This window comes from Corvus cornix, chromosome 13 (assembly GCF_000738735.6).
Source record: "Corvus cornix cornix isolate S_Up_H32 chromosome 13, ASM73873v5, whole genome shotgun sequence".
Taxonomy (NCBI): Eukaryota; Metazoa; Chordata; class Aves; order Passeriformes; family Corvidae; genus Corvus; species Corvus cornix.
Window position 1 is genome coordinate 4,555,528 of NC_046343.1, and position 21,259 is coordinate 4,576,786.

Sequence of the window (21,259 nt, forward strand, 5' to 3'; positions counted from 1 at the left end):
TGAACAATCTGATCTAATAGAACTTGTTTTGAGCCAGGGCTTGGACCAGATGACCTTCCATCCTAAATTATCTCATGATTCTATAGAAACAAAACCTGACAGAAATGGCCAAGATTATGTTGAACCACGTAGCAGCTGGCACAGCTTTGTGAAAGGAAACTCAGGCCCAATTATACTGAGAAATTAATTAATTAAGGCAGACATAACATAGTTGGATTTTTAGTAAATTGTTAGGTTTTTTCTACCCACAAACTCAATAGGAAAGCTGGAGTTGCATAGCCTGCATAATAACACAATAAGGTAGACAAAAATCTATCCAACAGCTAGGAGCCAATGACTTATCATCAATGGCTTTATGTCAAAAGGGAGAGAAGTATCAATTGGTCTCCCACAGGGATTGATACCAGAGCCAGTATTAATCAATATACTCATTAACAGCCCAGAGAAGAATGTAAATTCAACAGCCACTGAACCTGGAGAAGATTCAAAGGAATGGTGGGGATGTGGCAAAGGAGGTAGATGGCACATAAGAAATAGGACTGTAGTCAGATGATGTGTAGATTTCTTCAGATGAAGGAGCAACCTTTCATATTTGTTTATTCAGGGAAGAATTTTACAGAATATCACTATAAAATATGGTGGGAATAGTGCCTAAACCCATCCCTTCTCAAGGATCCCAGGTTAACCAACTGCTTATTTCTCACACCAAAGGATGAGGCAAGGTATGAGTTCTGATCCATTAAAAGACCTGCAAGACCGTGTGTTAAATTATCACTTAATAATTTGCTTGGTGTCAGGTGTGAAATATGTAGCCAAATGTCACAAGATATTTTGATTAAAAGAGATTAGGAGTCACTAAAATTCTGTGATAGACTGGATTCAATCCTAACCTATGTGCTTCACACTGACTTTGATTAAAGAGATTGAAATATTTAAGTGTGTGGCAGATGAAAACTGCACCAATGATGATAACGGAAGAAGATTTGACTTCTTGTGGTCTTGTATGGAAGGTGATACATGTAATGCTTCTTCTTCCTCGTCTACTCAAACCCTCCTAATTTCCTGCATCTTCTCAATGCTTAGTCCTGGGGTTTTGATGTGTGCATCTCTCTCTATATGCATGTATATATAAATTTGCTCAAAGATCATGTTGGTGGAGGTGTGAGCGAGCTGACCCAGTTGATAGATATTAAACCCAAACGAGTTGCCATATTCATCTAAAATGTCTCCTGGATCACACAGGTCAGAGCATTTCCCTTCACGGGTATCTCAGTTTTTGGTTTTTAGAGAATACAGTAAGAATTTATTCCATATTTCAAGCCCTCATTTGTTGGAGAATGCATGGTCTCCCTTGCCCAAATGTTGATAGTTGGTTTATATATTCTCAATCTGAATTGGCTGTTGTAGCTGGCTTGTATCAGAATTTTTTTCCCCTCACATAGCTAGCCAGTGTTACCATTTAACTCCATAATGCATGATAACTATCATTTTTATAAAATATGCTTATAAACCAGGAACTTCTATTACTCTCATTTAAACCCATGAAAACTCCCACGGACGTTAGTGCAAGCAGGACCTGATATTTATTCATCGAAAGCTGGAACTGTGTGATGGAAAATAAGAAATTTTTTAAGCCACAGTTCTTATGGGTATGTTGTGTGGTGTTTACTGTTCAACACATCAGAGCCTCATGGCCGTATTAGTTGTATGAATGGGATAAGATTACTTGGGCAATTTTCCTCTACATTAGAAACAAATCACAGCTAAACCTCTGCTGGCTCCATACATTTTAAATTCCCATTTTCTCTCACTAGAACAGAAAAATAAATACATAGATAGCTGACCAAACTTAGGAAGTGTTCAAAGCAATCAAGTGCAAATTCTCTCCTGTTAAAATGTGAACGAAACAGAAAACCTTTGACTGAGAGGCAACTTCAGAGATAAGTAGTTAGATAGATGCTATAGACAACAAGACACAAACAAATTAAATCTATTCCACTGAAACAGTGATATAATTTCCCTCCAGAGACTAAGACTGACAAAATAAACAAAGAAATAACGTTTCTTAAGTTGTGAAATGTGACAGTCAATGGCAGGTAGCAAAACAAAACTAAACAGTGCTACAAGTTCTTAGCACAAACATGCTGTTCAGAGACAATGCAGCTCTTCTTTTTTTGGCATGAACCTCCTAATAATCATAGTTTTTCACACTTCTCTCCTCCGAGGTTTTACATCCTCTTTCCAGTATGGTTTTCCAGTTTAAGAAACACACTCCGTTTATTTTGAGGGACAGACTGATGGTGGAAATTAGCACATCTGGGAAAGGCAGAGCTGTTGGTCTGGGGCTATAATGACACCTCTGAAGGCCCAACAAAGTGTGCAGGGGCGTGCTTCACTTTGGCTTTGATGGTAGACAAGACCTTGCTAAATGTTGAGTACAGTCTGCAGAGCTTTGAAGGCCCATTGGTGCCTTCATTTGAGGGCACATCTGAAGGATATCATTGTTCAATTTTAAGTGTTACAGATCTGGGGTCAAAGAAGGGAGGCTTGGTCCACCAGCAGTTTGGTCTTCAGGAAATTCTGCCAACTGGATTTTCAGGCTTTTCACAATGGCAGAAACGTTTGTAAGGTTTCAGGGCAGTTCTGAGACACCAGAGTCAGGAATTGTGCCACTTCACAAGTCCAAAAGAAGTATCCTCAAAAAGAGAGAGTAAGAGAAACCTCAGGCACTACTGAGATGGCCATACTATAAAAGCAAGCTCTAAAGATAGAAGCAGAGGCATGAACTTGCCAAAGTGCAGTACGACGCTAATTTTCATGTTACTCATAGCAATCATTTTTCCATGAACGATCTGTGTATGTCACAAATATCTCATTTATTCCCCATCCTTCTTATGCACATAATAATCCTTTCACTTTATTTTAGTTGATAGTTTGCCTTTAAAATGTCAGGTCTTTTCCCCTCTAAGTTGCAAATTGCTTTTGTACCTAAAAGTTTGTTATGGAAAAGATCTTAGCTCAGAGCCACATGAGGGAAAATGGATCCTTTCACCCCAGCTGATAGTCAGAAACCAGTCTAGGTCTCCAACTTCCATCTCTTGGTTACTGAAGATGGGATTAATCTCCAGGAGTCTAACTTTAAATATCTGATTTAAACAGCTCCCTTCCTCTTTGCAAGAGCAGTTCCAATGGGCACCTCACCTGGCAAGTGTTCCCCAACACTTTTATTTCAGCCTAGATGAGTTGCCAAGATCCCTCAGGAGGATCTTGTCACACAAGAATAACCCCTGACTCATAGTACTGGACCATGTCTCCTCTCACTACTACTTGAAGAAGAATCTGGTCTCTGAATGCCCGAAACCACAAAATTGCCTGTTATTCTGAAGAAGGTATTTTGGACCTAAAAAGAAATATAGAACATAAAATTTTGAAGCAATGTAGGAACCACCAGGCTGGTGGAAGGGAGGTGAGTGAAGCCAGCAGGTTCATTGCATTTTGTGGGTGAGTGGTGACCCAAGATACGTTTGAAGAGCCAAAGATGGGCTGTGGAGCAGTGTGAAAGATGTTGCGAGTTTTCAATCAAAAGTTTTATGATAAAGCTACATGGTGGTCTCTGGAAAATTAAGAGGTTTGAAAGTGATGGAGCTTTCTCCAGATTTTTGGGGCCGTGGCAGTGCCAGTCAGGTGAGCTATCAAAGAACACTCTGTTTTCATGGTCCTCCAGAGAGACGCTCCTGCCCACAAGAGTGTAAAACACAGAACATGAAACACAACAGCCACTCAGAAAATCCCATTCTGGACTCATTTTTCAATGTGCTGAGTCCAGGTGGCTTCCACGAACTTTGGTGGCAATTTGAGTTGATGGCATCCTGGGATCCCCTGCCTTTCAGGGCTGTTCCTTCTGCCACTAAAGAGCACCCACTGTACATTTAAACCAGACTCTGAGTGCGTTCTGCAGCCTATTTCTGTGTTAAGTAGTAATTCTGAACTACATAATGCCACATTTCTCTCCAGCCCTCATCTGATAACAATAACAAGCTCTGTATCTTAGACACTTGCACATTTATGTTGGCACTATTGGAAATACTAACGTGAGCTTGAATCTCTTCTGTGCTCTCAAAGACCAGCAAACACCATTCATTTCTTACAGATTAGTTTCAACCTAACAAGTGTTTTGTTGAGCCCCAAAGAATATTTCATTTATTTAGATAATGCTGATTGCTCACTTATGAGCAGCAACTCATTCAGTAAAAAACAGACTGTTATAGCTCAGTATTTTTTAAAAGAATGAGGGGAAAAAACCTCAAACAGCAACTTGAGGGTTGTATTTAGTGCTCAAAAGACAGCACGTCATTATGATAAGCGGCTCTATTGCTGTGAATAATGGAGAAGGGTTAGTCACACAATGGTACAGATACACTTAGAATAAATATTTAAAGGCATGTTTTGCAAAGCTGGAGCATGTTCTAACCCCCCCATCTAAGGACTCAGTGCCATCACAGCACAGGGTGTGTATTGCATCAGTATGCCAGGAGCAGCCATGCAGAAGGGTTTTTGCAGAGTACAAGAGATTTATGCAATAAGATGGGGAGAATTATTCCCTGCTTGAAGCAGACAAGAGGCTGTTCTGTATTGCCACAATCCCACCGCTTCCTGAAAGGACACGTCCTCCTCTCTCCACGCCTCCAGCCTGCCCACACGCTCACCTTTCGGGTCAGGTATGCAAAGCTCATGCCGAGAGCGTGGCATGAAGCCAGGCTGTGGTGTGCCAGGGGCAGGCATGTTTCCCTCTGGGGAGAAATGCTCAGCCAAGCTGGAGGGGAAGATTTGGTGAGAGGAGAAAAAGAGGCATTTGCTGCACTTTCTCTGCTCCAGCAACTCCTGTGCCAGATGTATTGGTCATGGGCCAGTCAGCTGCACTGAGCTGATGGGGTCGAGCAGCCAGAGAGGAGCTGCTGGGAGAGTGGGGCTGCCAGCACTGCAAAGATGAAGAATGTTATGGGCTCCAAAGGCCCGTTAGCCCCCAGTAAATCTGTCTGGCATTTACCCCTTCCTTCTGCATCTTGAGTTTCCTCTTGCTGGAGGCTTGGGTTCTCAGCTACAATAACAGCATGATGGGCTCCTAGAAAATACAAACGTTTTCCACAGAAGCTTTATTACAGTGGCACTTAACGATCCATAAGATTTAGTAAACACACAAACTCATTTTGTATGAAAAAATGGAACTGAAAATTGGACTCAAGCGGAAACCTCAAAGGGAAATTTATTTATGAGTGAGGAAAGCATGGGTGCAAAGGAGAGGACCTGGACTAGCATACAACTGGGAACAGAGAGTGATCACAAAGGAAAAGAAAGAGAATTAAAAGCATAATTGAGAAAAACAGAACTTAAAAAAGAACAGTGAGAGAGCCTATCCTATTTTCTGCAAGGTCTAGTCTTTTAAAGGGTGGCATTACTATTGCTAGCACAAGGAATAGGTTTCCTCTGAGATAGAAAAACATTTGGATATTTTTTTTCCCTTTTTATTAATCATCAGTGGTGTGGGGAGGGGGAAACCCCCTGAGAATTCAATGACAGGGAAAAAAAATGGTTTGTGAAGTCAGACTCAGTTTGCGTACCTAAAAAGCAATATGATTGATTTGCAAAAACCTCCAGCTTCACAAAGTTCTTCCATCTCTAATGAGAACTAACAGCATTTTTGTCCAGCTTCCCTGCAAAATATTGTTCTAGTGCTGAATCCATCAACAAAAATGGCTAAGCATTAGCTTTCTTAATGGCCTCTGGTTTCACTTGCCAGCAGCTGCAGATGGAGCAGGGTAAGCAGGGCTGGGGCTGCATTGTGCTGCTCTGCTGCAGATCTTAGCTGCAATTTGCTGGTTTAGAAGCAAGCCCGAATTGTGGCTTTTTAGTACATTCTGAACACAACTCTCCTTTAAAATGTGTTTCTAGCTCTGGGAAGGCACAAGAGCCTAATGCTGGCAAGAAGGTAATTCATGTAAATTGTTACATGAGCGAATTTCGTGGTGAAGTAGAATAAACAAAGAAAGGAAAAAGTAAAGGAGGAGGCTATGGTAAGGGGCTTCATAATGACAGCAGAAGTTGTGAATTTTTTTTGTTCCTTTTTATCTCTCTTTGTCCTTTGAGTGTGTGATTGCAAAAGACCCTCACCTCTACCTGCCTGCAAGAAAATACAACCTTCTCCGTCTCTCCGTGGCTGCCAGAGCACCTACACAGCACTCACGAGGTATCTCAACACAAAAGTCTCAGTGAGGAACCTAAACAGGCTGCAATGTCTGCATTTGTTATGTTCTGTGCTGCACCTTCCTGGTCATCAGCCTCCTTGTCCACACATCCTCTCACCATCTCTTTGAAGGGAAGTGGGATTCAGCTCTACTCGGCTCCCAACCAAGCTTCCAGGTGAATTTATTATTTCCATAACTTTTAACCCCAGAAGAAGCAGCTAGAAGTAGTCTGGCAAAAGAACCCTGGTTTTGCAAGGTTTTTCTGCTCTACTTTGAAAACTCCTGAGATTAAGACTCTTTAGATCAAGCTTGAAGAAGAAACAAAAGCCCGGGGACTGATCTGAATTTAGGTGAACTTCTGGGACATTGTGAAATCTGCGTGTTCAGTCACAGCCCCAATAATTTTCCATTTAACTGTGGGCTAAATAAACTTGACTTCCCCTCACTATCCACTGGACTCCTTTTTTTTTCCCAAAACTACATATTTTGAAAGGGACTTCTGAGCAGCTGAGAGCAAGGAACAGTAATTCTAATATCTGCTAGTAAACATAGAGATTACTAAATATCCCTCAAGAGCTAATATCTAAACATCCTTCTTTCACCTTTATCAAGATTTCAGAACAAGAAATAATAGTAACTTCAGTAACAGAATTTGTTACCTGATTATTATGAGAGAAAAGTGTTTTAGTAAAGAAACTTTTCATGCACTCAACAACTTCTGGATTATGAAACAAAATAGGGGGGAGAGAAATATATTTGAAATGTCAATTATGGATGGTTCACTGCAGTGCCAGTCCCTTTAGAAGGCACTAATGTTTCACAGTCTGCATTACTCTGCTCAGGTATTTTTCCACTCCTTGAAGAACCTCACACTGATGCAGTCACAAAAAGCCACCTTTCAGCAGTGAAGGACCCTAGAAAGCAACGATTGTAAGAAATGAAAGTGGATTTATGCAACAGACATGAGATATACAGCAATTGGCACTGTATCTGTGTTACACAAATAAAAGACAATGGTCAGCACAAGATAATAGTTCCCAACCATTATAGAACTGAACTTCGTGCAAAACATATTGCGTTCATGGGGAGCCTAAACTGAACAACACATCTAAGAAAGTTTTGTTGTGCCAGAGAGGATTTAGGAATTTGCAGCACGTTGGCATGGCTATCACTGGGATATGATGGAAAGGATTTGGCATCACCCGTGGGGGTGGGCACTGTGTGTTCTCCAAACGGATGCTGCTCGAGTGAATCTCATACCTGTGACACCAATAGCACCACTGTGCCTTTGACACGAGCTTTTGAACTCCTCTAACACCAAACAATTAATCAAGGAGAAGAATACGTACATATTTCCACATTTCTGCGACTAAAATATGCAGATATGTTTGTAGCTTGTCATACTAAGTCAAAAGTGAAGTATGTTTTCAACGCTCAGCAGAACAACATCATTAACCAAAAGCTGTACCGAAGTTTGAAAATGCATATAAAAGAGTTGACAATTGTTGAAAAAGCAATTGAAAGCAAAAATCCAAGAAACAATTTATTGGTAATCAAAGAGAGCATTATTATACTATCACTGACATCTCCTGCACTAAACTTGTTTCTCTAGCAGTTATGACACACTAAACTTAATATACTAATATTACTTTCATTATTAGATGACTACATTGAAGTCTTGACAACATAGTGTGGGATGCACCTCAACAACAAAATATTGCATTTTGGTATCTTACACATCATATAAAATGTGCAGATCATTTCAATGTCATATCTGTTGGCTTTTATTTTTTCAAGTTAAATCCCTGAAGAATTTTTAAGATTTTGTGATGAGCATACTTTTGTACCTGTTGTCTGTGTAAATCCACATTGGTAAAAATAGTATCTGTTCTAGAGAAAGAACTCTACATGCCCACAAAGTTTTAGAATAGATAGGAATAGGAGGTAAAACTTGTTCATTCGTTATTTGAAGTGTTCCTTCTCAGCCCCCAATTGTTAAATATCGAACTGAAGGAGTTCCTGAAACATTGGTAAGAAGATGAAAATCATTCCCTAATTTACAGTGAATTGTGCTAAAATCCACGTTGATAGACAGTTTGCTGTAGACCTTCATAGTTGCTGAAATGTATGCCTAGTGGTTGGTACCTATCAAAAGGAAAATTAGAATAAATGAATATTTAAATATTTAAATTTTCTATGATATGTTTGAAGTGCATTTTCAAAGCATTACCATCAGATTTGAGAAACCAGGGCTCAATTGGTTACAAACTCCATGCTGAAGAGTTTCACAGGCTCCCTGCTCCCCACCTTCCACTCGTTAGCAATCGGAGCAGCTTTTCTGGGCCACGGAGTGACTGTGACCAAATCCAGCCTGCACTGGCCCTTCTCCCTGGGCTTCTGAGCATCCCCTTTGGCTGACCTTTGGCAGCCACGGTGGAGAGGAGACAAAGGGAAGCAGTCCTGGGTTGTACAGAAGAAAGGGGACATTGAATAAGCTGCATTGCTTTCTCCAGAGGGCTGAACATCAGAGACGTGTGCACGAGTCATTGCTCTCTTTAATAAAGATACAATTTTTGTAGAGTCAACTAAATTTATTGACAAGTGTGTATGTCTCATATTGTTTGTGTGTGTTCTCCATATCCACTCATACATATGAGGTGGTATCTCAGTTTAAAGGGAATGGTACATTGAATTAAAAGGCCCTCTGCAACCACATGGGAGCGGCTCTGTTCTGTGAAACAAAACTAAACAAGGTGTGCTCATGATCTGGCATCCTGAGCATGGCAGAGTCTAAACATGCATCTAAGTTTAACTGTTTCTTAATAGCATGATAAATTAGATTAGCTGCCACAAAGTCCCCTTAGGCTCCATGAAAGAAAAGAAAAAAAGGAAAAAGGAAAAAGGAAAAAGGAAAAAGGAAAAAGGAAAAAGGAAAAAGGAAAGGAAAGGAAAGGAAAGGAAAGGAAAGGAAAGGAAAGGAAAGGAAAGGAAAGGAAAGGAAAGGAAAGGAAAGGAAAGGAAAAAAAAGGAAAGGAAAGGAAAGGAAAGGAAAGGAAAGGAAAGGAAAGGAAAGGAAAGGAAAGGAAAGGAAAGGAAAGGAAAGGAAAGGAAAGGAAAAGTAGTCATCAGCAAAGGGAAGAAATCCAATTTTACACTGAATACTTTTCACTGCTTATCTTACAAAATTATTATTATTATTTACTTTCTTACTTGGTAAGAAGTTACTTGTACTCAACAGGATGATGTGTGCAGATTGTGAGAATGCCAAACATTCTTCAAAAACTGATGAGTAAGCAAAAAAAGAGCTGCTCTTTAAACCCTTCACAGTCTGTAGCCACATTTACATAACATTAAATAAGTCAACAAAGGCATCATTAGCTCCCATTAAAATATGAGCGAATAAATTTAAACGAACAGGAGAAGCTAATTGGTAAGTAATGTTGTGTATCAAAAATTATGACTATAAGATTCCAAAGTTAATGAGAAGCCCTACAATTGTGTTTACTAAATGTTTAAAAATTAAATTAAAGGTGAACATGGAGAGCCAGAAAAGTTTTCTTGCTGTTGTTTGGGCTGAGTGAGAACTGTGAAGGTTGATGGTGCTCCTTCACATAGTCTGAGAATCTGTGGAGTTACCTGCTCATCACTTGACCCCTGTCCATCAGGCAGATGAGGCCTCTTGTTGCCCAAAACCACAATATTCCAATGAAACAGCCACTGTGGTGCCATACAAAAAGATCAGGGATAAGCATACTCTGGGTCTGCTCCTGCAGGTGTAGAAAGCCGATTAAACCACCCATCCATCTTGTCTCACTTGCCCCTTGAGCCTGCCCAGGTGTTTCAGGGGAGGTCACAAAAGTGGCTGTTCACTGTGCAGTCAGAAGGGAACCTATTTCTGCTGCCAGAGCTGGGGCTGACCCTCCCTGCACCAGCTCTGCCATCGTCACATCCACCACTTGGCCAACAGGAGCAAAGTCCTTTTCTGCTGCTCCTGGTCATGTCCATGGAACAGTCAGGACTCTTCTACCCTTTTCTGAGCTGCAGACCAGCATCAGCTCACATGTGCTGACCACAGTCGCCTTTCACCAGTCTTTAGCCCATGAATCTCCATTGTTTACTGGCTACAAGTTGAAAACCACACCTGAGTTTTCTTTTATCTCTATCCCAACTAAAATCATCTTCAATTGCTGCATTTCAGCTGTGCTCTGTTCTCTTCCAAAAGATAGAAACCACTGAGTGGAGATACAATCCTGCAGTGCCATTAATGAGCATAATTACAGTGCCACATTACACTGTCCCTCTTGCTAATTGGTCATTCATTTGCCATTGCCCATGAAATCACAGGTGTTATTGCCTCCTGATGCTTATCTGAGTTTGCCACATAACACCAATTCCCTTCTGCTTCATTTCTCAGTCCAGTGGGATCAGTGTGTGTTTAAAAGGGGAGGACAGGACTATCTCATGTTCTATCTCATATGCCCAGATGTGTGGAAATGGGTTTCAGTAACACCACGCAATTAGATTGGTATCATATTCTCAAGCACACAGAGCTGATACAAATGCACCCATTGATCCTCTCCTGCAGGGAAGTTATGGAGATGCTGGCTGAATGAGTCTAGAAATAATAGGGGATTTAAAATCCAACAGTAATTACAAAAGTAATTGTGTTGTTTTAAGTGGATGTGCTTGCATATTCGGCAGTAAGGGAAGTTTTGAGGGAAATAAGAACCTCATCATGTTGGAATGCAACTAATTGTTCAAGTATATTAATGCAACCTTATAAAACTTGAGAGACAAAGCTGACATTCACCCACTCTGGACAGCAGCTTGCTATAAACTGGCTTTAACCAACTGCTACGACTTCTATGAGCACGTGAATGAGTTAAACCCCTGAACTGATGTGTCAGAATTTTTGGTTCACTGAAAGACAGAAAAGTCTTGCAGAAATCTCATGTTAGTTCATAGATTTACAGTGACAGAGTTTTCTCTGCCATCTTGAAATCTCTCTTGATTTATTGCCCTTTCCACCAGTTTACATTCATCCAATCAAGGAACAAAAACAAAACGGGGGCATCAGTAAAAAAGCAGGTACCAAGCATTATGTATGCATCAAGGATGTGTACAAGAAAAATTGTTCACAAGCACTATGTCATCCTGAATCAGGAAAGTGCTTCAGTAAGAGATTAACTCAAAGCATGTGCTTGTTTACCACAGTGGGGACTCAAGTACATGCTCAAATTCAGCACTTTTTTATGTGCTCCTCAAGTAGGGATAATTTCCTGATATAGGAAATACATGCTGATTTTTCTCCCTTAGGATAATTGGAAAACATTCATGTAAATTCCAGTTTGTTTCAAATACAGGAAAAAAAGCAAACTGAAGCTCAGCTAACTTTCCTCTCTCTAGTTCACCAGAAAACCTGCCCTGGTCAATGGCCAAAAAAAGTTTTTCCTTCATATTCTATTATGAACAGCCTAATGTAATTTCCAACTTGGCTCTGGCAGAAGTAGGGTAAGAATGGGGCTGGACCAGAGTCCTCCAGATGTCCCTTCCAACCTCAGTGGTTCCCTGATTTTGTTCTGTGTTGGAGACCCTACACACCATGACTCCTTAAGTCACAACTGAACTCATTTCAGAAAATCATGGTAAGGAGTAAGATGATAAATACATTAACACATAAATAAATACGACTTTGTTTGGATGAGAACTGGATATGGGACAGCATAACAAAGAGGAGGGAAAGTAACTTTTACATTGCCCAGCTGCTCTTAAAATAATATACAGAAACTCTGTGAAACATTTCATGGTTTATTAAATGAAATTTTGTTTGCAACTGGTGAGCTAGGAAAATAAACTTCCATGTTTGTTTTCATTTTACTTTTCCTTGGTTTGTCCAGATCTTCACAGCCTTGTGTGCCAGCATTGTCCTCTGGGGCTCATTAAACAGTCCAGTGTTTGCTACTCTGATTGTCCAGGGAAATCAGCAACAGATTGCCATTAACCCCATGAGGGTGAGAGCTAGAAATTCTTGATGTGTTCCCAGCTGTGGGCAATAAGATCCATTGGAGCCATTGGAGCCCAAGGGTTAATTTTATCTCTCCTATAGCTGCTGTCAGACCTCCAGTAAAACAGTGTGTGACCACTATGGGGGACTGACCACTTAATACAGCAGTACCTGCCAAAATTGGCTTAAGACTGAGCGAGATCAAGGGGCAGGAAAATACTGTTTTATCTAAAGTATGTTGTATTACTGGTGTTTACTTTCAATTCTCTCCTGGGTTAAATGCTTTTTCTTAGTAAGATGGTCTTGCTTCTTATAGACTCAGCTCCACAAGAGAAAGTGAGTCGTCTGAAGATGATGTCTTTCTATTTGTTCACATTAAGTTATGAATTGTTGCAGATGGCGTTAGCAGAGACTGTGTCAAGGATATTTTTTGACCTAAAGATGTGCTTGCACTTCATTATTGCTGCTGTTGATTCAAGTTTATAAGAAAAGCAACAAAAAAATTGGTTCTCTACCCAAAGCACACAGAAATATGGTGTCAGCAACTGCCACAGTCCTGGCACTCAGCTGATGGGACTGAGCCATGGGGTTACGTGTTTCTCCCAGGGAGTCATAGTTTCTGTGTCCAGCATTGACTAGCAAGGTGTTGGCAGCAGAGGAAGTCACACAGCAGTGAAGCAGAGCACAGGATATTTCTGCTTTACCCAGCCTGAATGGACAGGGGGACAGCACTGGCAGCTGTGCCCAAAGCTGGCTCCATGGTCAATGGGCAGCTTCACCCAAGCTCACCATCCCTCGGGAGGGCTGGCTCAAGAGCACTGCCTGCCCTCGCCAACCACTGTCCTGGGTCGAGGTGTCCTCCTGCCCCAGCTGGCACATCTTGGCTCTCCTAGGAGGCCCTTGGCTGTGCAAGAACAGAGAAGGCTGTGGGAAGGGGTGCTTTGGGTGAAAACATCTGGGATGTTGCCATCAGCATCCAGCTTTGCTCCGTACAGTGCCATGCAAAATCACCGGTGACAACACTGAGCCCCAGGAGCCAGGGGCTGATTTTACATATCAGATTTCTCTGGAGTTTTTCAAAACCCTTATTTTGGGACAGTCACTGCCATAGACTTCCATCCTCATGGACTCTTGGGTTCACACTGAGACAAGGCCTGGGCAAACAACCCTCTGACAGCACAAATCAGGGGCAGAGCTGGGCTGGGCCGGCTCTGCCTGTGCCAACTCAGTGGGCAGCTCTGCTTTTTTGTTCAACTGCCCTTTCCTTTCCTCACATCTTCTCTGTTAACACTTGCCAGACTCTCAGGCTCTGTGAAATCACAGTCCTTTCCAGGCCTGGTCATTCTTTGAGACCTGTACCTGGGAAGTGCTGTAGAAATGTAAAGCATCCCAATGGATGACCTTATCACTGGGAAAGGAATCTTAAATCCGATCTATTTGTGTGACTCCCGGAGAGCCACTGCTGCATTATTCATGACAGTCTCCTCTTCTTCAGAAGGCTAATATTACTTCCCTCCTCCCCTCCACCCCCATACAGCATTCATAATATGAATTTTATATTCTGAACTAAACCACACAGTCCTTTGTAGTGGTCAGTAATAGGATTCCTACCCATACTTAGCAGAGTCCACATCAGAGAGAGCACAATCAGCCACCCCAGGAGAAGAGTTCCCAAGATCTCCTCTTACAAGGCATTGTAAAAGTTATAAATAGATTACTCTCTCTCCCTTTGTACCTTCTGGCCCTTTTCCTACACCAAGGGAACATATTTGTCACTAGGACACACAATACGCACTTAGATGTTTGACATCCCTGCCCTCCTCAGATGGGCCATACGGAATTTTTCGACGAGATAGAAAATGTGAGATGTTTGGGATGTGGTTACAAGTTTGAGAGCGGTTAAAAGAATGTTAAGAAGAATTAGCCATGGCAGCTTACTTGGTAGTTTGTTATGGCTCCCATTTTCTAATACATCATATTCTTTTATTCCCCTAATTACTTTTTTTGTGTGAAAGACAATTCCCAGGGAACGAGCACTTCATTTCTTTGAACCACTGCCAACAATATGCACCACAATTGCTGAAAGCAAAAGAGAGGATCTGGCATATCTATTAGAGCTTTGCAAAGACATACTTTTTTTTCACTCTTTTTAACCTTGGCTTTCCCTTAATACCAGCATTGAATAAATGAATTACATTTCCTATTTTCCTTCCTTTCCTCACAACTTCTATTTCTGTTTTCAGATTGCTGTTTCTCCTTTTTATTTTTTTCTAAAAGTCAAGTCTTGATGGGTAATTATTACATCTCATGCATCTTCTGTCCCAGTCTTCTGTTGAAAAATATCAAGAAGAAAGAAGAAAGAAAGAAGAAAACAAGTCTAAATTAACAACCTACTTTGTAGAAAGTGATTTTAAAGGCATTAGTACAGCACTGCTTCCACCTCACTCCACATCTGCAGTGTCCTTCTATACATCCTTTTAGCACAAGCTGAATTAGCTCACCTTGAGATGAATGAAAGCCTTTATTCAAAGGGAAACAACACCCAAATCTTCACTGAGCTCTAACATTTCTCTTCCAACTTCGTACCTATAGCAGCGATACGAGCCAGCATGCCCACTTTCAAAACACGGGAATTTTGGACATTTATCTCTGGCTCCTCATTAACAAGACAGACACTTCCATCCATCAGCAGGAATGGATAATGAGTGCTAATGAAGTACTTTAAAAAGAAACAGCTTCCAGAAGGGACGCTGAACATCTTGGTTTGAGTTTTCTGCCCATTTTTACCTACTTGGAACTTAGATGTCCCCAGGTGTTCTTGGTAGAAAATGGACAGCATCTGCAGGCATCAGGGATTCCCCAATTCCCTGTGAATATATCTGGGATTCTGGATATTGAAGTGGATGATACATGACCTTGATCCAACCTCTTAAGTACTATCTGTTCCTTGAGCACAACCAGAAGAGATGATCCTAATTATTTCCTAGAATTAGAGAGTTTCCAGGAGTTATTTTACTGAAAATAAGGGAAGTGAGCTGCCTGTTGATCACATATGACTAACTAATCATTTAGCTAATACTCATTTTTCCAGGCAGACAAGCTGCAGTCCCACAAGAATTTTGCTTGTGGAGGTCCCACTGGGCGGAAAGGAATCAAGTGAAAAACATTCAAATAAAGGGCTGTGCTCCATCAGGAGGAAACTATTCCAGCTGAAATCTTACCCAGGAACTTGAGGGGGTAGCCGTGTGGGAACTCTCATCACAATCTCAAACCAGCAGCTACTGGGGAAAATGGGAGCTACTGTTTACTCAGAATGAGGGAGATCTTTGTGCCCGCAGTCACGTACTGAAAAAACTCCTGAGCTGTTAGTTGATCTCACAGCATCCTGATGCTCAAGGAGATGGGGGAAGGGGAGGGAGCTGGGCAGCTTTTTGCTCAGTATTGGTTCAACACAGTGGTAAGTGAAAAAGTCATCATATATGTATTTCTGGTATTTCAGAGATCTAATTTATGTATTTTGAATAAACAACCTGGAGATGGACTTGTTCCTGTATTTACCTCATGCCTAACTTTGCCATCTACCTTTGCTCACTCTGCCTGCCTGAAGTAGATCAGTAAGAATATTTATCCACAAACTATTTTCCCTGCAACTAAGTACACTTGGATAGATATCAACAGTTGTGTTTTACAACATTCAAAACAGAAACTATCACAATTTCTGTATTTCTTTCTTCTCCTCCTTCTCATAGCCTCAACAAGAGCCAAGTACTGAAAGTTTGGCACTCAATTTGCAATGCAAATTAACTAACATGCTAATTACTTGATTTGTGCACACAAACACTATTTGTACAGTCACAGTCTATTGTTTGAGCACTAAATGATGAGCACACCGATTCAGTAGCTGGATGGAGACTTCCTGGAAAATGAAGTCCTTAAATTCAATTGCTGTTGGCACAAACAGCAAAACAAAGCAACACAAACAACAATCTCTATGACTCTGGTGAGTATAAAGTGATACAAATCACTGCTCCTAGTCATGTTTTAGCAGAAATTCAACAGAATGCCCTGCTCCCTCTTCCTTGATGCTGGGAACTAGATCCAACATAACCCTCAAAATAGCCCATCATTCTTTGCAGATTTGTGCTTTGCTATTTTTGGATCTTGGGGCTATTTCGAAAAAGTCAGAACTGCTGGCGCCAATTCAGCCACTCTTTCAACAAATGTTTTGTTCACCGCCATAATATATATGCTGTGCATCTCTCTCACAGCAAACCCAAGTCCCAGGGAGGTGTGTCAAAACACTGGAGAAATCCCAGACTCTGCAGCGAGGTCCCTGCCAATCTCATCCAGGGGGATACTGAGCAGCCCAGTGGCTGCAGCAAATTCTGCCAGCTGGACAGAATCTCTCCTTGGTCTTCTGCCAGCTGAGGCATGGCAGAAACTGGTTGCTCCCCCCCAACACTTTTAATTTCAGGTTCAGAGGCAGCAATATCCCGGTTGGGTGGGGAATGGTGTCCTCATAACCCATCCCTGCTCCCAGGTGAGGTCTCAGCAATTCTTCATCAGGCTGAGTCTGCTCCTCTTGGGCTGGGTGAGCAGTGTAAAAAGCCCTGGGACCACATCTACAGACAGGCTTTTAATTTTAATTACTGAGAGAAGAGGTCTAATAGGGACCCATCCTCATGCTGTAGAAAAGTGGTTTGGAAGTATTGGGGGCTCACAAAATTTAAAAGCAGGAAGGCAAAAGAGGATAAGAATTTTCTCAGCAGAGAGAAAAATATATCACCTTAGTCTGCTTGCGTTAGTACTTTATTTCAGGATTGAGTTGTATGTCTTTAATTCATGTAGTGAAGTGTTTTACTCATCTTTTTTTATATGGATGAATTAAATTATTTTTGGCAAAAGATATAAAATATGCTGGATAGCTTTGCACTGTTCTAACATATGTTATTGCAATAATTCAGGCATTATAAAAAATGTTGTTAATACTATGGTATTGTCCTACTTACTACCAATTTAGTAAATTGTTCCAGAAATAGATTTTTTTTTTTTTTTTGAAAGTCTTTAAATAAGATGCCAAAAATGTGCATCCTTCATGGGATATAGTCTTCAAGAAAATATATATCCATCTGAAATAGCCCAAGGACATTCTAAGTCCATTGTTTGCCCATGTAAAATGTTTCCTTTTTATTAGCATGGGTTTTCCCTTATCCCTCTTCATAAAAGAGAGAGAGAGAAAAGGGGGAAAAAATGATACAGGGCTCATTTCAAAATCCATGAAAGTTGGATACTCCCAAAATTCCAACAAGATTACAGAGAAATCTCATCTGGTAAATATTACGTTCTGTTTTTGTCTTTGCTTAAGCTTTTACACAACTTGACAGCTTGTGGTATTGTGCCACATTTCAAAGTTAACGTTTACAAACATCTGGCTTGGGTTCAACATTCCTCTCCATATGGACCACAATGTCTCCAGCCTACACTGTTAGCCTGTGCAGAGTGAGGTAGAAAACCAGAGTTTTCCTAGAAAATTAAGGAAACTTCAACAAGCAAGCTCACTTTCATGATTCATTGAAAACAGCCTTGATTTTAATGCATCTTCATTTTAAAAAACAGCTTGTGCAGCCTTTTGTGGACATTAAAATTGGGTGGGAATTATTTTTTTTTCATCCGTGAAGATAGTCACTGTTTTAGAAAAATAGTTGTATCCTGAGCTGAGACAAAAGTCCAATATGACAATTGCTGTGAGTGGGAGACACAGCACAGGCCAAGTGAAACATTTTCTGTCAAATACTTTAAAAATGTTTAATTCAATTATGACTATTTTTGTAGGCATTGAGTGGCTTTTTTCCCAAAAAAAGTTAGAAAAAAAAAATTAATTTGGAAAATATTAAAAGGAAGCATTTGGATAAATCTGGAACATTTCAAAAACTATCTAGTGATGAAAACTTTGCTAAGCTAACCCTCTTTCCAACAAGAAAACAGCAGTTTCAGTAAATCCACATTCCTGACAACGCAGCTGTGACAATTTCACCGAAGGTTTTTGAATGTGGGTGTAATATGAAAGCACACTAATGGAAATATGTTTATTTCCCATAAACTTGGTGTCTCTTAAGCTTTGGATCAATAGATGAATTTTTCTTACCGGCTCACTGAAACAGCTACAATTCAATACATACCCAAGGCCATTTGTGTGGCTCTAGAATTTGAGTGTCTCACTATCTTTGCCATGATCTGAGGAGTGTAAGGGCTGTTACCTCCTTTTTGTCAAGGGTAACTGAGGCACACAAATACGTATTTTTCTTTGGGTCATACAGGAAGCTTCTGACCCAGCAGAAAATACCAGCTGGATTTCCAGATATCTGAACCAGAGCCACTGGTGTAGAAAGGAGCGTGCCCAGTTTGATCTCATCCATGAGAACTCATTAATGAAAGGTCTAGATTGGTATTTGGGTTTTTTTATTTTTTTTTTTAAATGAAGCTCTCCGAAATTTCTAATTTGAAAATTTGTGGAAGGGCTGAGGACGTTCAAAAACTCTCTAGGTGAGCTGACAGGTAGCCAGGAGCCTGGCAAAACAATTTAGTCTCCACTAAATTATGATACATCCTATTTTAATTGCATTTTTTTCAGTATAGTCTTTCTTCTCCAAGGGATGGTGCCAGATTACCAGCTGTGGAGTGAAGATCTCCAAACGTTTGACCTCCATCCTGACTTATAAGACAGCAATAGGTGCTGGATGAAAAGCACACATGTGGAGGAGATTGTTAAGTGGCCAGTAAACAAGATTTGGGTTTCAGATTCTCTGGCTTGGGAAATCTCTAGACTGCAGACTGCTGGAAAAGATCACTGTATACACACCCTGTTTCTTGAATTACACATTTCTTTAAAGGATGGAGCCGGGATTAACAGGGAACTGAGACCTGAAATTCCAGGTTTTATTCTCATGCCTTTTACAAGTGCACTGTATGATCATTACAAAATTCCTTAACCTCTCAGAGCCTGTTTGCCATCTTCTAGAATGGGATATTTTGACTTTAAACTTCAGAGGATTAACCTTTGTAAAATAATTTTACAGGCTTTGATAAAATTTGACATTAAAAAAAAAAGGCAAAAATGAAAAAAAAATGCTTCCTTGCAAATTCAGCAGCGTGCCTGTGCTGTCTGGGCACACAGATAGGGTTTGGGACAAGAGTTATATGTACTGTGGAAATAGTCATTCTTTATTCATTTTAAAAGGTCAACACAGCTTGCCAGCATATCACTGCTGCAGCTGTTGCAGAGCTTGTTATGGCATTAGGCTGACTCGGAATGATTTCCTTCCAAAGCTTTCTGGCACTGAGCACAGCCCGGCTGCACCCGGAGCGAGGAAACCATTCCTGGTGCTGCCGATGGCAACAGAGCCAGGGATCTGTTGGATTGGGAGCTGGAGATGGAGGGGGTGAGGAGGAGGAGGAGGAGGAAGGAGCCCCTGCCATGGGTGAGCTGGCAGCACGAGTTCCACCCCAAACCCCACACACGATGGGCTGCGATGCCTGCTGCTGATTCGGGTGTGTGCGAGCGCTGCCTGTGGGAAATCTTCTGAGTCCTTCTGAGCTAACAACCCTGATTTCTGATGGGAATGATCACAACAACTTCCATGCTGTGCAGCCCTTGGCACAGTGCAAATGTGGGGCTTGGGGCTGCTGATAGACAGGGAGCTGTTCTTTCTTTCTGCCTTTTATTTCTTTTTTTTATTTTGATCTATGGGTGGAACCCCCATAATTGTCAGAGGGAATTTCATACACCCTCTGATGACAGATTGAATCCTTGCAAGAATGTATCATTAGAACAAAAACACGCACAAAAAATTTGGTCTTCTAACATTTCAAATAAGACTAAAGAGGAACCTCCCTAGAAGGTCTTTCTGAGCCATTGTTTTAGTGACATTACTCTGTCTCAATCTCTCGAGAGTGAGGAAAGAATATCTTCTCCAAAGGAGATTCTGCAGGCAAAACAACCCATGAGCTGTCCCAGAGAGACCTTCCTGAATGGTCTATTGTTCGAGCTCTCCCCATATGCAGATCTCCTGTCTGGAAAAGCATCTGCAGCTTCAGACAGCACCTCTGTGCATCACGTCTGCTCTCTCATTTCTGGCTTCTCCAATGGGATGTGCAAAATCTATTGCAGTCCAGACCCTGTCTCCAAATCTGATTTTAAGGGAAGAAGGCACCATTGAGATTATCCAAACTGCTATCCAGGCTCATGTCCTGCATTGCACATCCCACAGTTTGCAGCCAGTGATCCAGGCATCTCAACCAGGAAACAAGGGCTGCAGTGACAGCATATCTTGGAAAGCCTCAATGGGCAAGACGAACCCAACACAACATAAATTCAGCTCTCTAGAAGTCAACTCTCTGGTCTAGATTACTCCTTAAGTTTCCTGCAGCAGTCTGTGGAGAAAAGCAGGTGCTTCTGCAATGATTTCAGTGCATCTCAGATTGGCTGTACTGACTCTGGTGGTCTGTCTCACCATTAACCTTTTTGGGATACTGGATGACTACTTTAGCATGAACGCAATTTTTTAAATGGCTAAAACAAGACCAGAGTCTCCCACATCTTGTGGGAGCAGGTTTTAGTGGTTGGTCACCCTTGCTGGCAGTATTTCATATCTGATATCCACAACAAAATTCCCTTCGCTGGGGTTTATATCGTATTTTTGTGAAAAAATTAGGTTATCTCTGGTGTCAGAAGAAAGGAGTTACACGGCTACTGTTTAAAACTCCAGTAAGTGCAAAGGATCCAGGGTTTAAGCCCAGATTAGCTGGCCCTGTAGCTTCACTTGGATCTTCATGTTTGCTATACAAACACTTCCATTTTTGCTCCTTTATTATCTCGACACAAGATATATAATTGATACACAAGAGCAAACTCCAGCAGCAGCCTCCCCACTGCAATGAGTGACACGAAGCAGGATCTCAGCAGACATTCCACAGACCCACAGGCAGAGGGAATTGGAAGCAAATCTTTCTACAA